The following is a 13,369-nucleotide window of genomic DNA, read 5'->3' on the forward strand; positions in this document are numbered from 1 at the left end:
CCCCATTGCAACAAAACAGGCTGATGATGCTATTGTGGAGCAGACAACGAGGGAGCCTCATCATCATCACCATTGTCACAGGCTCGTCTGTACTTCCGATATAGGCAGATAGCATGGGGAAATTGAGTCGTTATTACTGTTTGACCTTTTGTCTAGGGAAGGGGGAAACAGGAACAGATGCAGACTTTGGCATTATATTTATTAAACAGGGCTGAGAACACAACACACAGTAGCAAACCATCAGATTTTTATTAAAAACTGGACATGGTTCAATCAGCGTTGTCCATCTCAGTATATGAAGCATAACACGTATCTTATATCTTCACTATGGACAAGTCTGAAGGTTTAAAGGAAAATCCACCATGATAAAAAAGAAAAACTGGAACAGTACTACAACTTGACTTTTATCTATTGTCACAAGGACGTTTTGGGCAAGATGTCCTTCTTCTGGCAATTTCACAAACAATATAGGCCTACAGAGATTAGCAGCTTAATTAGAGGTGACCGCAGTCAGCACAAGTACATACCAAGAGGGGGAATCACGACCTCATGATGTAGAATACTAAAACATGAAAAATGAAACCAAAAACACAAATTTTATTCATGTCATAAGAAACAAGCAAATTAAGTCTCCTCATTCATCCCATTGGTAAGGAATTATCAAGAAAGTCTATCCAATATGCCTCTCTTTAAAGAATGATTCTTTACCCATTACCACCTCTCTTTGAAGTCTTCACTGTCTCAATGCCCATGTAATGTAGTTCACGAAGCAGTGCACTCAAAAATCCACCCCGAAAAACTTAAGAGAAAGAAGAAGATTGAAATCAATCTCATGTCTCTTTAAAGCTGCATCAATATATTTTTAACAATATAATAATGGATCGAAGAATTCAGTGAAATAAGAAAGGTGTCACTTGTAGTGACAAACCCACAAAGAACGTATCAGCTGACGCTGCAGTTCCTCTCAACTGTATAAAACATTTTAGCCTCTTTCAGCTCATGTTTTGATTTTATGGCCTGCAACTTGACTGTTTTGACTGTTCAGTGAAAAATTGCTAAAAAATGAAAACAATAGCAGTAAACAATTGCACTACGTGCTCAGCACCCAACAGCAGACAGACAAAGTTAGCAACTAGATAGTGAACTAGTGGGGCATTTCAAATTTTGCCCATTAATAAAAACGCAAACCATCCAACAATAACAGCGACGCAAAATTATTATCATTCCAATATTAAGCAATGCAAATTGGACAAGGGCAGGGATTCAGTTTTTAAATTATGTTCCCATTTTGAGGAAAATAGATGATAAAGCAGGGAATGCTTTAGGGCGTGGCTGCCTTGTGATTGACAAGTAGCTACCATGGTGATCTGTCAGGTTTAGCATTGCGTATCCCTCACCGGCTCCACTCTCTTGTCCAAATACAGTCACTTCTGGTTCCAAAACACCACGATATCGACAGCCAAAAGGCCAAACTCAAGGCTTCAGAAGAGTAGTTCACAAACCAATAGGTGACATCATGGTGGCTATGTCCACTTCTTTTATACAGTACACGGCCTTAACACATTCAAACATATGAAGTGCTGTGGTGTCTGAACAATAATGCTGCGATGATGTGCTGCTACAGTGCTATTTTGAACTGTTATGAGTCAAATGCACAAATATTGGATACCACAGTGCCAACAGGACATTAGCTTAGGGCATGTCTTGCAGGTAGCCTTTGGAATATTGATTAATTCTTGTGGAGCCGCTGGCAAAGGACAGAGCTCAAGGACATGCTATAAAGAGCGTATGGTTCCCTGACGCAGTTTTTATAGTTGTTCCAGTTTAGCCCCGTGCATCAGGCGGAAATATCTACAATGTGTGTTTCCTACTACATGTTGGGAAAATTTTTATATATACTTACAACTGAAGCCCACTAGAAGCTAAGGAGAAAGGATTACCAAAGATTAAGTATTTTCATTTACATCTTTTATATGAGCCTGAAAACACACCTGATGATTTGCAGACATTTTGAGAGGCTGGAGGCATTTTCTTTTTACTCTTCACAGGGCGGCAGCTGATGGGAATGAGCATTCTAGTATCAGTATTTGATATAAACAAGTATCAGTTGCAGAGGACATTACATTACAGCCTAACACAATTGCATACTTACATTAAAACAATGAAACGAATGTCTCTTCTCTGTATACAGCATATTTTTTACCTTAATGATTCACGTGGCCATAGAACTGTAACCAGAAAGTATATTTATTTCTATACAGAGCCCTCCCAAACTGCCAGCTCCTGCAGGAAATGGCCAATGAATCCACAGCAGGCAGAAAGGGAGGGGTCGTAACCAGAGTCGGCGGTATTGGGGGGGTATTAGGGGGAAATGCACCCCACAAAAGTCTTTTATGCCACAACAAATTGATATGATGATATAATGTACAAAATAATACAAGTTTGATTAAATTCACACGTAAGTGAGGAATAATAAAAATGTACATTTACAAATAGTTCATTAAACCCTAACTCTGAAACTCTGAAAAGTGACTGTATCCAGTGAGGTCACAAGTGGCATCTTCAGCTCTTTTAACTGTGAGTTCAATTTAAAGTTTCATGTAGGCCGGTTGTTTTGTTATGTTGTGTTGTGAATCTGTTTTTTTTTTCAGTTTTGCGCTGTTCATTGTCTTTACATGTCACTCCTGCCATGGATAGCTGTTTAATTTCTTCTTGTTAATGGAGATTGTAGAATCATCTCTGTGTATGTTGTAAGTGTGTTTGATTTGTTTTGATAATAGTACATGGTGCTTTCATAGTTGCAGCCTAGTGTAAACGCTTATGGTAGCGCAAACTAGAATCAAGATGTGTCTCTCCTGTCAGTGAGATAGCAGTTAAAAGACGTGCATGCTCAGCTGTGCAGGTTTGAATCACTTCAGGCTAATCACTCACAGAAAAGGCAGTAGCAATAATATAGGATATCCAAAAAAAAAAAATCCCCATCACTAGTGCTTACCCATTGAAAATAAATGCCCCCCTACTGAGCTCAGTCCGGCTCCGGCTGTAACAAAAGTCTTGCCTCAACTGTTGGACACATAGGACACATACACCTTTACAGAGAGAGAGAGAGAGAGCTCCTAAACATAAAATTACTTCTACATACTACGGGCCTATGGTGTGCAGTTATTGTGTGTGTGTGTGCACGCTTAATATTTTTTTTAAAGTTTAATTAATTTTATTTTTTAATATTTTTTTTATTTAAACACAAACACACACTTTATTTATTTAATAAACTGCATGAAATGAATTTTTCTTTTGTATAAACTTTCAAGCTTTGGCAATATTGTTCTTTGACAATAAAGCAAATTGAACTGAAATGAAGTGAACTGAGAGAGAGAGCGACACTTTCATCAACAGCTCTCTTTCAGGCATTACTTGGACTTCAGAGAAAATATAATCTTATTTAACAAGAACATCAATTTACTGATTGCCCTCTAATAAGAACAAGACAAAACTAGAGACATAGTAGAAAAGAAAATTAAGATGAAGGAGGAAATATAGACACAAAAACCCATAAAAAATCTATTTTTTAAAATCAATACTTTGGAGGCCTGTCAGGTAAATCGATACTCACTCGCTCGCACAACATGAATGACATCCAGGGGAGGTCTAAGGTATTTCAGGGGACATGACTGATCTTGTGCATCCATGAGGAGGGCAGTTACAGCCAGCATGCAACTCCTGGGGCAGCCCCCCTGCGGGTTCCTCTGGATATCATGACAGCATGATGGAGAAAAATCACCTCATCTCTCTCCCTCATCATCCCTCACTGGGAGAGAATGCATTTAGCAGTGAATGAGAGCCATTGCGAATATAATGAGGTACCTGGCAAGCACTCTAACAGCAGATTTTCATTCAATTTGGCTGTAGCTGTCATCAGCTCAACATAATGGAGAGCCGGCCGTCTGTACAGAGTGAGAAAGGTGTTAGCTGGGGGGTCCTCTGCTTTTGGTATTGTAAACGTGGAGAGATTTTTGTCATGTAGCTGATGTTCTGAGCCAGAGCACTGTAGCAAAAGCTTCCATTCCATTATGAATGTAAGTGAAATGTATCAAAAAGTAAAATGGAACCGTAAAAATAGAGTGTCAGCAATGTTACAAAGAGGTAAGAGCCAAAAATAGTTCAGACGAGAGTGCAAGTGAGCAGCACCTCAATGTACCCATCTGTATCCCCTTTATATGCATGAGGACTTGTGCTTTTGTGTGCTAAAAATTTCATTTAAAAATCATATTTAAAAAGATAAATCAACAGTTTTAAATCCCAGTGGATTATATGAATAATGCAAAGCTGAAAAACAACTGTCTTAGTTTATGAAAAGGGGATTGAGATGTAGCGCAGGCAGAAGCTGTAAATGAATTAATATAGGCTTTACGTATAGTATGATCAATGTGAAGCCTAAGTCTAGGTTTTGTCTGCAAGATTTTCTGTAATTTTTATAATCTGCTTTTCGGTTGCAGGAAGAAACTATCCCACCAGAAATTGATCCATTATCAGTGTAGAGACACAATAATTTTTCACTGTCAACATTTCCACTAAAGAAAATGATCCTCGGTGAGGAATAAATTGGATGTTTGGTAGTTCATTTATAATTCCACACGGAAGCTTTGGCAGCACCGAGCTTCAAAAACCAATGGAAATCTTTTACCAGCCAGAAGCAGCAGGACTACTTATACTACTCAACATCTTGGCAGTCTCACAACTGCAAAGGAGACATAGGTGTAATATGACTATAATATGTGCATCGACTGAACCGTTTGTTGTTTATTAGTCATTATACAGCTCATGCTACACACACAACATATAATTAAGTGTAGGCCTATGTTAAAATATGGTAACATAAAAAAATAAAACAATACAGTTATTTATATACATATATACATACATGTATACACCCCGAACATTCATTTCATGTTCACAATAAACATTTGGGAAACAGAGTCCATCTTGACTGCGTTTGAGCACCAAGCATTATCGATGTAAAACGTCCACTTCCTCTTCACTTCTCCACTTTCTCATCTTGCTGGAGTCTTGTCGTTGACAGCTCGGAACATGGACCACCTGCCGAGTGCTTGATCTGGGATGTTGTTGGGGCAGGTCTCTGTAATGACATGGGCACAATAATTGACCCTTTGCTAAGCCCCGACCCCCTCAGTTACTGTTCCTAAGTCCGACAAACTGTCGGCACTGCCCCTGTACTCTCCGGAGAAATATTGTCAAAGTTGTTGGAAAAAGCGATCTCAGGAAGAAGCAGACAGTTTTGCAGTTGCATTATAGAATGGAAGGTTGTATTCAGGCTGTCAAACTGACTCAAATGGACGTGAAAAAAATGGGAGGCCTCTAGTCATTATTACAATCATTAAAAAGCAGAACAGTAGGGCTTTATTACGTTCCCTTCAGTAGGAAGTTAGCTAACGTTGATGACCAGAAAATGGCTAGAAATTATTCTTTTTGCATTAGAGTCAATGGAGCAGCCTATGGACAGAAGAAGAAAAGTGATGTAAGGAAGAGACTTTATTAGTCACCAGATACAAAATTGACTCATCTGACCCTGTTTCTCATGACACACCTCATGTGTCATAGCCTAAAGAGCCCGTTTTTATGCGTACAAAAGATCCTGAGAGGAAATCCTGCAAATTCAAATAAAAGTTGAAATAACACAAATAGGTTTTTTTACACTGACGTGGCAAAGTTGCCTTTAAATCACCTTTTTTCACCACAGTCCATTGATGATTGTAGCGCAGATGTCAAATTGAGTAAAGCAAAATGTGTTGGAGAATGCAATATAGTTAACCACTGCTCACTGAGAGTGACAGGAAATTGTATTTTTTATGGGGCATTTGGTTCGTACTGTGTTTGGTGTATACTGAGTGTCTTGGAGAGTGAGATAGAAATAGCCGTGATTAGTTTTCTAGCTGTGCTGGCTCACTCCTCAGCTCTTGTTCATTTCCATTGAATGAAATATGCAGAGGAGAAGGCTGGTGGGTTGTTAAAAGTTACATTGGCTGACAAACCTGCATTTCTTGTTATGAACTGCCATTGAGGTGGTAATGAAATATTATGATACAAAAGCTGTTTTCAATTTGTGTTTCGCCCTTATTTTCCTGTCGGACTGCCTGTGATGTGGACAAGCAAGCTAGTCAAGCATGCATAACAGAGGCAGGTGGCACGGGGACCTGGACACTGCAGATTCCATTTTATTTTTTAATCATGCCAAATTGGAAAATCATACTGCAGATTCCAAATCAAGAATCTGCTCCTCAAGGGGAACTGGTTGAAGTGTACTAAAGCAAGATTACATTAGAAGGCAGTAGTAGGCGGGGGGTTGCATTTATTAAGAGTAATGAGAGGAGTGTGAACAACATACATGTCTTCTACCAATACCAACCATTTTCAGACGCAGTGAGACCAGAAATTGCCCTTGTGCTTTACTACTTTTGCCAAGGCACATGAATATCAGTGTCTCATGTTAAATGTCAATTGTATGAAATTGGTCCAGTGCATTAAACTCACCTCGGTGCATAATCACATGGGGTTGGAATTCAATTAATTTTAAATTTTAACAAATCCTTACCCATCATATGCGAGCTATTTCCAGATCAAGCGTGTTCCTCTTTTTTATTAATAACAGCAAAGACAGTCGAAGCAAACCAACCAGGAACTTCACTCAAGTTGTTTCAGGTAACTTTTTAATTTCTTCATAGACAGACAACCACTCACACTTTAGGGTCACCAGTTAACCTGGCCTGCATGTCTTTGGATAGTGGGAGGAAGCTGGAACACCCGGGAGAACATGCAAACTCCACACAGAAAGGCCGGGGGCAACAGAGGTTTGAACCCATGACCTTCTTGCTGTGAAGCAACAGTGCTAACCACTGCACCACCGTGCCGCCCCAGCTGTGTATCCATGCATGACAAATCAAAATATCTGCATTGAGAATGGCCCATCATCCCATCAGTTGTAGCCTAGGATACGGGCCTAGACACAAAGATAATAAGTGAACAAGTAACGCTTCACTCAAGGAAAGTTATTCTAGAGAACATTTTTTTCCAATTAACCTAATGTCAGTTGTATAGATACAAAGTCGATAATCAATTATATAAAATGGATCAAGGGCTTTTTCATGAAACTGATTTCATATTTGTTATTGTTAATCAATCCTGTGGGTGGCACAGTGGTCTGGTGGCCTCACAGCCTCACAGCAAGAAGGTCCTGGTTGCCCCGGCCTTTCTGTGTGGAGTTTGCATGTTCTCCCCGTGTCTGCGTGGGTTCTCTCCAGATGCTCCAGCTTCCTCCCACCATCCAAAGACATGCAGGCTAGGTTTATTGGTGACCCTAAATTGTCCTTTAGTTGTGAATGTGAGTGTGACTGGTTGTTTGTCTATGTGTGGCCCTGCGATGGACTGGTGACCTGTGTCACCAGGGTGTACTCCGCCTTTCGCCCGATGTCAGCTGGGATTGGCTCCAGCCCCCCGTGACCCTGTACGCAGGATAAGCGGTTGATGATGGATGGAATCAGTCCTGTAACCTGGTGCATGTGCAATGCTGATCCTGTTGCCTTTTTTCACGCACCATGGCACCTTAGCAATAAAGCCTGACATGCTCTTACATCAACTATCACAATTACTTAAGCTCACCTCACAAGGATTCAGGCCAGCGTAAATATCTGCAGCCTTTATCAGATAATCCCTCAGGATGATTTCTGGACTTCATCAACAACCCACACGGGGAACAAGGAACAAAAGTAACCAACGCTGCCGGTCAGAGCCAAGTGTATATTAATTGATATACCATGTTTAATTAATGGAAAGCTTTATTTCAGCATGCTGATTTTGATGTAGGAACTGAACTAACCATAGCTAGTTGCACATCTACCACTAATCCAGAAATAAGATGCAAATTGGAAAGTCAGCTTTTACACATATGTGTGTCTGGTCTGGCTGGTTCTTTATCCCTCCTTTCAGGGCAGAAGAGGAAGACAAAGACATTCCTGTGATCCCAAGAATATGAACATGTATTGCCATGCATCCCATTTGCTTTAATAGGTGTGTTTATGTGTATATAGGGACACACTGTATATGTGTATTATCTAAATAACAGATATATATGATTTCCATTTAAAAAATAATTGAGACATAATAAATCTGGGTTGAAGCCTGAGCTCTCAGGAGCTCCACTAGAGGAATCAGTTGACCAAGCACATCCAAACATGCGATATCAGCCCACACAGGAGAATCAACAGGCACCTCCCGTCCTCCTGTCTAGCGCTTCACTTCACTGGTGATCTGAACCACCAAGTGAAATAAAATACTTTTCCTAAGATATTGAGGGGTTTGATGCTACATGCTATTACTAAAGATAATTGACCGTTAGATCAGGATGTATCTCCCTTGAATACTAGGTAATAATATGAAAATAAATTAATAAAATGGAATTGTAAATATTTCAGTAAAACTGGTCTCATTAAATAACAAAATCAAATTCGGTCCGTGGCACCATTTACATTTCAAGTACAAAAACAAGCTGTTGGTTTTTTTTTGTGTGTGTTGCATTCATAGAATGGATAACGACATAATTTATTGTTTTTTTAATTTTTCGATTTTGAATTAAAAATGAAAAGAATAAATCATACATACATAGTTAATGGGATCAATGTTAGCTAGCTAGCTTAATGTTGCCTTTTTAAATTCTTATTCTTCTTTGGCGTTTTATAACGGTTGGCATTACTGCCACCTACTGGATTAAACAGGGGAAAATATTTACAGTGTCCACCCAATGTGATTCCATTCCCAACTATAGTCTGTCTAGTTATTTGTAAGTTGTTGTTTTTTTGTTTTTTTCTGTTTTTGTGTCTAGTAGTATTCTCGCGACCCCCAGGGGGGTCCCAACCCACAGGTTAAGAACCACTGGGATAGAATTTCCAAATACAATCATGAAAATTTTGACCCATGCATACACACATAAACTGGAGAAATAAGAAATGGCTACTCGGATGGCAGAAGGATGAAACAAACACAAATGTTTCTGTCGAGTTAGAATGAAGTGTGTTTTACAGAGTTAATTCTAGAAATGGTGTACAGTTGCTTTTTATTGGTTTGATAAGGAACATAGGTGTAAGCATATATCATTTGACATTTTGTGAGCTTATTTTGTTTATTAACATCTCCCAGCTGAAACTACATTCATTTTTTGAATGTTTATGGCGAAATCTTAGACAATGTAGTTTTAAAGATGTGTTGTGAACACTGCCAAGTGTAGACACAGCAGGGTGTCGAAAAATTGTATGTGGAACTTAATATACTGACAGTCAACAACTGTACATTGTAATTAGTAAGCAAGCACTAATGTAGTTATAGGGTAATATTTAAACTGAAGAAACCTAAATGCTTTTATTATCAAAACACTACTCACGTGCGACAAATAAAGTGCGGTAAATTATGTTCAAGAGATGGTGGGAGGCTATAGAATGAAAAGAAGTGATGTCTTTGGTACATAAAATGTATTTTGTGAAATAGCAATTGTATTCCTTTTTATTTACCTCTATTTTACCTTTGCTCTATTATAGAATATGTTGTTCTTTCCTTTCTCTCTACCCTCACTGACAGCAGGAAAAGCAAGGCTGTCTGCTGGTTTCATGTACTGCTGTTGCCCTTGTGTCATCCTCCCTGCCCAGACACTGGCCATCTGGCCTCACTACCATTGGTATGCATTAACAGTGACCTCCAGGAGAAACATGTTCTGAGTCATTCTGCACCCTTTGAAACTATTTATCCTGAGTAGATAGACCACCAGACTTTGGAGGATATGGTAAAAGAGCGGGCTTTATAGAGGACATGAGGATGTTCGGGGATGCTGGGGAGAAGACATGGGGAGTGAGAGAAAAGGAGGGATGGGGAGATAAAAGTAATGACTAAGGAGGATGGTGGAATGAGAAATTAGCCTGTTCTGTTGATCATCAATGTAGAAACCCGGGAGAGGATGAGACAGCTGGGGGGGGGGGGGAACAACACTCCTGGAATCCAGGGATGAGTCACCAGAAAGCCCTTCACTATCTATAATCTCCCTTGTCATCCCTTTGCTGCACTTTGTAAAGGCAATTACAAATTTGATCAAAATGATGGAAAGGCGAATACTTCTGATGTGTGAAGAAAGCACAGCTGTCAGGTTGGTATATCTGAGGACACAGAAACAAATGTTGCAGTAATGTGATGCTGCAAAGCAAACAAACAGCATGGAGAAGGAAAACAACAAAATCGAATCACCGTCTGGAAAAGGACTTTAATTTTGAATAACTTCATTACGATTGTAAACACTGTTACATAGGTGTGGCACATTAGGTTAAATTACCAATTAGCAGCATATGTCAGCTGAGTCAGACACTTACGTCAAGGAATTGACCAATTACAGTGAATGGTTCCGCAATTAGATCTTACAGAAAAGGTTCTGCTCTTTGAGAAGGCTCTCAAAGAATCTAAGCAGCTGCAGAGATTCTGCTGAGAGAGCTAATGGCCTGTTAAGAATTAGATACATAAATGTTAAATCTTAGCTAAATGAACAATACCAAAAACCGAGCACACAAGGAGGCGTTTGAGGTTGTGCCTGGAGCTGTGGCAACAACAATGGATTGGCAAAGTAGTAGTTTTAATGGTCATGTTGTTGGACACCTGTATGAATATGACTGGATGTTACTAACCAGCTGTTAGCCAAACAGCTGGCGAATGAGCCACTGATAGTGAAGCATGAACGTAGCAGCTAATACCAAACAGCTAGTCGGGGATCCTGGGTATTATTTACATATTTGATGATTCAGCACCTTAAAATTACATCCAGCTCTAATGTTCCATGCCAACACAGGAAGTACGCAGGAACTAGTCTGTAAATAGAGAGGTGGAAAGTAAGGATGTGAATGCCGGGTGGTGGGTGGGCGTGTAGCATGTCAGAGTTTCTTGCACATAACATGGAAGTGTTCCCCCGATATTGGGCGCACCCCTGCTGCTGAATGAATAAGCACCGCTACTAAAATTTCACACAGTCATTACTATCAATGCGCAACTATTGATGGTCACTCACACACTGTACGTGCACGGCAACACTCAACGTTTGGCTAGCAAAGGACATTTATGAGACAGGTGCTGTTAAAAGAGCTGCACAAGTTAGTTATTTTAAATAAGGTAGGTCACAGTATGTCAGTTAAAAGTCTGTCTCTTGTTTCTGTTGGAGAGTGAAAGCGATTAGCGTTAGCTAACGTCTCGCTGTGCTTCAGACTCCGGTCTGGAAGCTGAGCAGGACTGGACGAGGCGGATAGTATGTTTTTAAGGGGAAAGTACATGAACACACACAGTGGGGAAATATAAACAGGATTAAAAAACTGAACTTAAATAACCGACATGGGAAAACTACTATAGGCTACTAGCCTACTTTTCGAGTAATTACCCAGACCTAGGCAATAGGGTTGAAAATGGCAATGCACGTGTGACTTTGGTGCGCTTTAAAGTAACTTACAACTCAAAAGAGGTCAATCTATCTGTGTCCAAATTGCATTAAAAAAAGGAAAGGGAAAGTTACTTGTGTTGGGGAGCATGCTTGTTTATTTTGATGTGTGGAAATGGAAACACTGTGTGAAACCCCTTTTGTCCAGCATGACAGTATTTCCAACCAGGCTTGGTGCTTCCTGACAACAAATAACACTTTTCAAAAGCAGCAAATAAGAGAGTGTCTCAAACGAAGGTGTATGTATTTATTGGGACTCCACCGAATATAATGTCCTCCAGGCACAGGTGCAGAGCACTGAGGTGCAAGATCCATAGCCGCCTCAAATAACAGGTCTCGCTGAAGTGGCCTGAGTGTGTTATTTTCTGTCATTGTATGTTATTACTGTGTGCTCTTGTTGTCTAGTGTGTACAATACTGTGAAAAGGAATTCAGGAAGTCTAACAAAACATAACCATAAAACTTAATTACCATAAAATAAACCACCTTTAAAGGTCTGTTCTGATTATTTCTGCAGCCATTTTTGATTGAAAAGATATGCTGACAAAGAAGACAAACTGGATTTATTATCCAGTTCAGTTGCATCAATCCTAATGGTGGTGTAATTAGCTGAATTCTTTGAATTTCCTTTGCAAGATGAAGAGAGCAAGAGCAAGAGTGGGCAAGAGAAAAACAGAGTGAGAGGAGGAGAGGAAAAAGACAGACCCATGATGCATTACTAAATCAATAACACATTTGGCAAGCTTTTACAGGGAGACTGATTCAAACACTCTATATTTTGAAAGAGCAGGTCCCTCAGCATTGCTGGGCAGGGCAGATTTGTTGACCTTCTACACCTGACATACTGAACAGAGCAGAGCAATGTTTGTCAGGCAATTCACAAAATGTTTTGTTACAGCAGCTCAGTCAGTGAGGTTCACTAAGGCGACACAGTGAAGCAAATCGTAAAGGCCCTGAAAGGCAGGAAGTAGTAACCTGAAACAGTATTTTAAGAGTGAGTAATCTCAGCTGGTGTTTCACAAGGGGATTGACACCACGGTTACCTCTTTCCCCAGTGTACAGCTGTTCATGCTGCTTTACTATAAAGCATGGTAATTCATCGTAAAACTAGCATTATCCTAAAAGTCAAATAATAAGAACTCATAACAAATCAAAGAGACTGAAGTTGTTTCTAATATTGTATACAAATCTGTTGGGTTAAGGAGATTGGGTTAAATTGACATAAAACCCAGAATTAGTTCTCATAATAGGTCATTCTCGTTAGTAAGTGGAATAATATTCAGTGGCTGAAAATCTCTTTTTATGAGACACCAAATTCCACCAAAACTATTATAGAAAATGAACATGATAGATTAAACCTGCTTTAATAGATTTTCCTGGCCACTTTGGGGCAGTGCAACAAGCTGTAAACATAACATTGACACATTACCACCTTTCTGCATAAAAGTTGTTATAGCAAGAGTTTTAGCAAATAGTTGCCTCATTACACATCCATCAGATACAGATCAATATAAGCATTGATTGGTAGTCGTGTTTGTGACCACCTACAGTTGGGTGAGTCCGGCATTCACCCTTCTTCTAGCTCTGTTTTGGCCTCCACCAACTCCTGAATATTTCCTGAAAATCAGTTTTTTTAGCTGCTAAATGCTCCACTTTGTTCACCAGCTGTTTGCTAACTTTGTCTTTCTGCCGTTTGGTTCAAGTACAGTGTACTGAGCATTTTCACTGAAAACAGCTGCTTGCCTTAGCTGAAAAAAAGCAAAGTTGATAAGAACAATAAGAGTGAAGAGTAACATTTGTTGTAAAAAACAAAAATTTAGATTCATTTCTTTGTGGGCTTTTA

The sequence above is a fragment of the Micropterus salmoides genome, unplaced genomic scaffold (genome assembly GCF_014851395.1).
Source record: "Micropterus salmoides isolate LMB-PRFRI ecotype aquatic unplaced genomic scaffold, ASM1485139v1 Ms_hic_scaffold_21, whole genome shotgun sequence".
Classification (NCBI taxonomy): domain Eukaryota; kingdom Metazoa; phylum Chordata; class Actinopteri; order Centrarchiformes; family Centrarchidae; genus Micropterus; species Micropterus salmoides.